The following is a 7,500-nucleotide window of genomic DNA, read 5'->3' as shown; positions in this document are numbered from 1 at the left end:
CATCTTGGCTCTAAGTTGATATCAGTCTGTTACGGAAATGACAGGCCAGCCAAGAAACAAGCACCACTCGGAGGGTTGGAGTACTCAGATTTATTACGCCGGCGGGCTCAGAGGGGCTTCTGCTCCGAAGCTCTGAGCACCTCCAAGACGTGCACATGAGGTTTCATAGGGTTAATTACAAATATGGGTCTATTCGCCAATAAGGCTCAAACAACAAAAAGCAAAGGATCAGTACACTGGAGCTTATCAATTTGGAACAGATCACGTTACTGACACTTGTTGAGCTTGGATTTATGAGTTAGCTTGTTAGCCCAGTAAACTGACACTAAACTTCAGATTTACGAGTTAGCCCAGCAGAACTTAGATCAGTAAACGGACACTTATCACACTTAGATTTGTGACTTTAGCTTGTTAGCCCAGCTGGGCTTTTCCTTTACAAGTCCTCCAGGATCCAAGAAAGCCACGTTGGAAAACAAGTGGTGATTCTGATGGGACAGGAGATCAGTCATTTGGGGGCGAAGGGTGGGGTAGGGAGACATACCAGCCTGTCTGTCTGTTTTCACCCAGTGTGGGAGCCGTCCCAAAGAGATAACTCGAGAAGAGAGAAACAGGGAGTTGACAAAGAACACGTGCAGTGGCGTGCCCTCCCCCCCCCCACCCCAGGAGAAGGCCAAGCCAGAAGTCCCTCCGGATGGCGGGTTCCGGACTCCAGCTTCCAGGGGAAGCGATGTTTTTTTCCTCCCCATTTCAGGCCCGGAAGAAGAGGGAGAGGCAGAGTGTCCTTCTCGGGCATCCGCTGTTTCTGAAGCACGCTTGTTGCCAAAAGATCGGCCCCCGTCCCCGACGAGCCCAAGAATCCAGAGACAAGGTCTTGGAGCTTAGAAGCAAAGAGGCCATTTTATCGCTCTGCCGGGCAAAGGGGATTCACAGCAGGCTAGCGTCTTCAAAACTGTGTACCCACCTTGGGGATGGAGTGGGTGGGGTGGTTCTAGAGCCATAGCTCAAACAATCGGGCATCGATCACCATCCACAGAATCGTTTTCTCATCAGAAGACTCAGAATGGTGTCACGATGCCTCCAGGTGACCCATTCTATAGAGGCTGGTGGTTAGATCTCGTTATCTCATAAGCACTCAAGGTGTGGCCTTCTTGGTCACTCAGGCTATTTTGTCAGGTCATTAGTCCCGTGACCGACCTTCTCCTCGGAGAAAGACTCAGAGACCCAGCATGATGATGACTTTCAATGAGTGAAATACAGTAGAAACAGTAAGATCGATAGCTTCCAGTTTCAACAACAGGCCTGGAACCGTGAGCAGCAACCAGTCAGTCAGGACAGTTGACCGTTTTCAGGGCGAGCATAAGAAACCGAATGACACCCCCCCCCAGCAAATGAATGAGTGAATGAATGAATGAATGAATGAATGACCTAATGATCCTCCCCTCCCCCCCCCCGCCAAAAAAAGAAGCAATAATCCGTTAGCCTAATTCCGGCCATTTTATTCATCCTCCTTCACCCTGAAGCCCCAGTCACCCACGTGCCACAGTGGTCTGTTTTCTGGTTTCCTCCACCACCCCACCCCCCACCAACCACCACCCCGCCAACATCCCCCCATGCCCAACCACCGCCCCAAGTGTGGGACTGGACGGGGGTGCAGGGGGCTGAGGGGGCGGCAATGGCGGCTTGAGGTGAGGGTGGGGAGTGTTCCGCCCAGATCGTATAGGAAGCTCAAACACAGCTGCAGTACGAGACAAGATGGTAGATTTCTGTGAGTCCTCCCTCCTCTTAAAATCCGTCCTAAGGAGGAGACAGACAGAAAGAGAAACATCACCCTCACTCCCAACGCCTCCTGCGCCCTCGATGCGCCCCAAAACAACAACAAGAAAAACAAAAACAAACACGACCACAAATAAGTCGCTATCCCTGGGGAAGAAGGATTCGATGGCATGGGGATATCATTCTAAAATTCATTCCCTCTTCATCACATTTCATGGAAACCGATTGCAATCTATGAGGCCCTGTGAAGGTAGGGGTTGGGGGGGTAGGGAGGAGGGAGGGAAGTGAAGGGGGGGAGAGGGAGAGAGGGAGGGGGAGAGAGAGAGAGAGAGAGAGAGAGAAAGAGCAGAGGAGAGGAGGGATAAAAGGGGAGAGGACAGGAAAGGAGAGGAGGGAAAAGAGGGGAGGGGAGGGGAAATGAGAAGAGGCGAGGGGAGAGGAGAAGAGGGAGAGGAGAGGAGTGGAGGGGAGAAGAGAGGAGTGGAGGGGTGAGGGGGAAGGGGGGAGAACAGGGAAGAGGAGAGGAGGGGAGAGGAGAGGAAAGAGAGACAAGGGAGACAGACAGACACGCATGCGCGCGCGCGCACACACACACACAGAGAATAGCGAAATGGAGAGAGAGGCAGAGAGAGAGAGAGAGAGAGAGAGAGAGAGAGAGAGACAGACAGACAGACAGACAGACAGACAGACAGACAGACAGACACGGATCTAGGTCAGGGATACTACACATGGGTATTCTTCTGAGTGATTTTATGTGTTTTCTCAATCGCCACCTCTATGGAGATAAAAATCGCTCCCATAAGATGAAGGGAGTCCTTCTGCCACCGCCCACGGCCCCGCCCACCAGCACCGCTTGTGTTTGTCAGGGATTCCAAGCCAAAGCACGTGGAGGAGCGGGAGAGCTTCCTGGCAGCCCAAGGAGGAGGAAGGTCCGGCAGCATGAGAGAGGTGGTTGGCACGGGGAAGCTGGAGGCCGGCTGACGAGAAGATGGGTGAGGGGGCAGGGAGGAGGGTTTCCCAAGTTGGAGAGCCAAGACGAGGGAGGGGAGCTGTCGGTGGCTGCGTTCTGACCCCGACCCCAACCCTGACTGGAGCGGATCCCTGAAAGGAGGCGGTTCGGGCTCTCTGGCCGAGAACGCCCCTCTCTTCCTCTTTGTGCAGAAACACCTTCCGCAGACCGAGAAAGTCCATCCCGAGACCCTCGTCGGAAGAGTCCTTTCCAGACCCATCACGATCCTCCTGGGCCAAGGGGTCCAGGGGATGGGGCGGGGCCTCCATTCGATCCGTCTTCCGTCCGTCCGTCCATCCACAAGATCTTGAACATCCATGTAGGATTCTGGATGGTAGCAGTTTTCCAGGATCCTCGAAATCCTTGTAAGTCCTCTCCTGGCAGATTCGACCCCTAGGTCGTACCGCGCAGCACAGGGCACTAGATTCAGTCCCTCGGGACGAGGGTTCCTGAAAAAGACCAGGAAAAAGAAGAACAGAATCACTATGGTGTGCACCAGCCAGAAACCAGCACCACCTTGTCACTCGAACAGACTTGCAAAAGGCGGGGTAGGGAGAGAAAGTCATAGGATGGCTACCATCCCTCCCACCCCCACCCCACACGCCAAGCCCCAGACCATCGTCATCCCTGCTCCCCCTCCCCTCCCCTTTCCTCTCCCTTCCCCCTCCCCCTCCCCCTCCCCTCCATCGACGCCCGCCTCCCGCTTGTACCCCACTCCTCTGAACCCAGCACCACCCACCCCAGCCTGGACGGGCTCGGCTCAGATCGGCTCGGCCCGGCTCGGCTCGGCCCGGCCCGGCCCGGCCCGGCCCGGCCCGGCCCGTCCGTCCGGTCGACTTCTTCGCAGGGTCTAAAATAGCGCCCGGCCGACAGGCAGGTGGCACATGGCACATGGCACATGGCAGGGGAGCGAGCGGGACGGTTTGGGATCTCTGGGTGGCAGGGACACGCGGCCGGACAACCAGGAGCACGGACGGCCTGGCGTGCGTTTCTCCGCTCGGGGGGGGCCTCGACCAGAGACCGTGGTACGGGGAACGGGGACACACACACACCACACACACACCACACACACACACCACACACACCACACAGACACAGACACACAGACACACAGACACACAGACACACACACACACACACACACACACAGACACACACACACACCCCTTCACCCCCACCCCCAAACCTCTGACAGCTTTCGTTTGTTTTCGGCCGACCGTCCCTCGATGAGGTACGAGTGCCTTGGCTGGGGCTGGGGGGGGGTGGAGTTCCTCCCTCCACAACGACCCCACACGGGCTCTGTTCTGGTCACCCGAGTCCTCTTCCAAGTCAGACCACAGGCCTCCATCACCCGGCGCGAGCACTCGGGGAAACAGTCACCATCCTCATCGCTCCGCTCCACCTCTACACGTGAAGAACTGTTCCCAGCCCACGCCACTCCACCCCACCCCACGCCCCGATGCCACCCACCGCAGTGGAGAGAAACGAGACGAATCCACAGACGTGCATCAATCCGATGAAGAAAACGACGGCCCTATTCCAAGGAAGCATGGATATCTAGGTAGGAGATTCATCGAGTACTATGGAGGCGGTGGGAAAGGGGGGGGTTGCGGTGGGGAGGGTCTAGAGATCAGGCAGTACAGCCCATGCTTAGCATGCAAAAAATAAAGGTCCAGGGTTCAATCCCCAGCACCTACTCTTCAAAAATAACCCGAGAAGAAGCAAGAAGGACGCTCGTAGCTCACCCTCTCCCACAAATACACCAAAACTCACATCGACGGACCCACTCGGCCAATCAGACCACCTGCGGAACTCCGACAGAACACCGCCCTCTTCGAAAGACAAAGACGCCCAAAATCTGGTAGGAGAAAAGGAGAAAAGAAAGAGTCAAAAGCAAAACAGTGCGGGAGGGACCGGCAGAGGAGGAATAGGGCTCGTTCGCCAGACCTCCCCGTCTCCAACGGAGAGGCCGACGGGACGGTGGGGGAGCCTCCGAGTCTCAGATCTGCCCGGAGCGCCCCTTGACCGACCGACCCAAGTGAAACGGGCACAGAGGGTCCCCGCGACACCCAGCCCGAGTCGCAGGCCGGCAGCCGGGGGCCGGGACAGGCCGCACGAGCCGGGCAGAGGACCGTGGCGGCGGCACCACGCGCCGTGGCCGGGAGGGGATACAGAGCAGAACAACCCGCCCCCCCAACCCGTCCATTACGGGGAAAGAAAGGCAAAGCAACACGGCCGGTGTGCCCTGGGGAGAGGGGCGCCGTAGCCTCCATCTCCTCAGACCTGCGGCGCCATCACCGGCCCTTCTCGCGAGAAGAGAGGCGGGGCGCAGCCACAGCCGCCATAGCCCCTGGCGCGCGGCGCGCAGCGCGCGGGCGGGGGCGGGAGCGGGGGCGGGGCCGAGACTCGAATCCGCACCCGGGGGCTCTGCAACCTCCTAGGCAGGACTGAGACTCGTTTTCAGCCTGAGGCAGATATTATATATCTGCCCCGGTACCTCAGAGAACTCGCGCCACCAAGACTAAGAAGGAGCCGAGTTTTGGAATGCAGCAGGGGCGGGGCGGTTCCACGGTCTTCCCCGAGCCCACCTACGGAGAGGAGCGCCGACCCGAGGCGGAGCACACAGCCGCACAGAGCAGCGGAGCGACCGGCGCCGGGAGAGGGCAGGCGGCCAGCCACCCTCCCTCCTTCCCGGCAGGAACGCAGCATCCGACCGCGGTGCCAGGAGGGGGCGCGATCTACTTGCCCACAGGCACCGAGGGCAGCACAGACGAGGGCGCCGACAGAGGGCCCGCGGAAACAGCAAGCTGAGTTCACGAAACAGGGCGACGACAGAAAGACTTCTCGGTGAAACCGTTAAGAGCGCACCGTCTCCAGGAGAACACATCCTTTTTTTTTTTTTTTTCCTCTTTTTTTTTTTTCTTTTCCTTTTTCTTTTTTAATCTCTTTTATATCGGTTTTACCTTCTGTTACCTTTTTAACCTTTACTTTTGAACAGTCGTATACGTTTACGGTTTTAATCCCTTTTAAATGTTTCATTTCAAGTCTTTTCATTATTATTATTTTTAAACATCCACCCCCTTCCCTTTTTCATTCTCTTGGTTTTGATCTCCTGTTACTGGTTATTCACAGGTTTCAAATATTGTTTCTCGATTTTTTTCCTCCTTTTTATTAAGGTTATTAAAAGACGTCTCAACTCGATCGCTATTCTGCTTCCACTTACTCTTCTATTCATGATTACACACTGTCTTCAAACCTTTTCTTTCTCCCGTCTTTTAAAATCCTCTGTTTTATCTTTTGTTAAAATCTGTTCTATTTCCGATTACCTTTTAAAAATTTACTTTTGAAACAATTGTATATTATTTTCTGATCTTTTCTATTTGTTTTTAAAGGCTTTTAGAAGACGTCTCAGCTCAATTGCTATTCTGCTTCAACTTGCTCTTCTATTATTGATCGTACACTGTTTTCAAACCTTTTTTTCTCCATTCTTTTAACATCCTGCCCCCACCCCCTCTCTCCCTCTCCCCCTCTGTCTCTGTCTCTGTCTCTCTCTCTCTCCCCCTATCCCCCTCTCTCTTTTAAAGTTTTATGCCTGCCTAGGCTTTCGATAAATACATAAACTCCTTAAGGACACCAATAGATAACTGATACTCCTTAAGCCACAGTGCCAGAGAGATAGGAGCATTATGAAGAAGCAGAGGAACCACTCCCAATTAAAAGAGCCAGAGAAATTCCCTGAAAGCACGATCCATGAAATAGACGTGGATGGCCTGCTCGATCAAGATTTCCAAAAAGGAGTGATCCAAGTCCTGAAGGAACTCCAAGAGATAGTGTTGAGAGATATACTATACGTCAAAAACGAAATCGAAGCTATAAAGAAGAGTCAAGGAGAACTGGTCCACTCATTGGCTGAAATGAGAACTGGTCTAAAGGCTGTCCAAAGCAGGCTAGATCACGCAGAGGAACGAATAAGTGGCCTAGAAGGCAGGACAACAGAAAGAACCCAATCAGAACAGCTGAGAGAAAAACCAATAAAGAACAACGAAAACCATCTTAGGGACCTAAGGGACCCTCGAAAGCGTGCCCATCTACGCACAATAGGGGTTCCAGAAGGGGAAGAAAGAACCAAGGGGACCGAAAAGATATTCGAAGAAAGCATGACTGAAAATTTCCCAAATCTAAAGAAGGAATCAGATATCCAAGTCCAGGAGGCTCAGAGGGTACCCAACAGAAAGAACTCAAACAGGCCCACACCGAGACATAGGCTAATCAAGATGGCCAGAGTCAAGGATAAAGCAATGATCCTAAACGCCTTTAGGCAAGAGAAAAACAGAGTGAGTTTCAAGGGAACCCCCATAAGGCTCTCAGCGGATTTCTCTACACAAACACTACAGGCCAGAAGGGAGTGGCAAGATCTATTGAAATTCTTGAATGAAAAACAAAACAAAACAAAACAAAACAGACAAAAAGAAGCAGCCTAGGGTACTCTATCCAGCAAAGCTATCCTTTAGAATAGAAGGGGAGGTAAAGAACTTCACAGACAAGCAAAAACGAAAAGAGTTTAGCAACACTGAACCCATGCTAAAAGAAACATCAACAGGTCTACTCTAAATAGAGAAGAAGGAGGATGGTCCAAAAATGAGACCACTCATCACCGGAAAGGTGATCACTACCATTCATTCCAAACGGAATAAACACAAAATTGTAAAAAGAAGACA

Source organism: Camelus bactrianus, chromosome 23, assembly GCF_048773025.1.
Source record: "Camelus bactrianus isolate YW-2024 breed Bactrian camel chromosome 23, ASM4877302v1, whole genome shotgun sequence".
Taxonomy (NCBI): Eukaryota; Metazoa; Chordata; class Mammalia; order Artiodactyla; family Camelidae; genus Camelus; species Camelus bactrianus.
The sequence above is the reverse complement of the archived record's forward strand: the minus strand, read 5'-3'. Positions refer to the sequence as shown.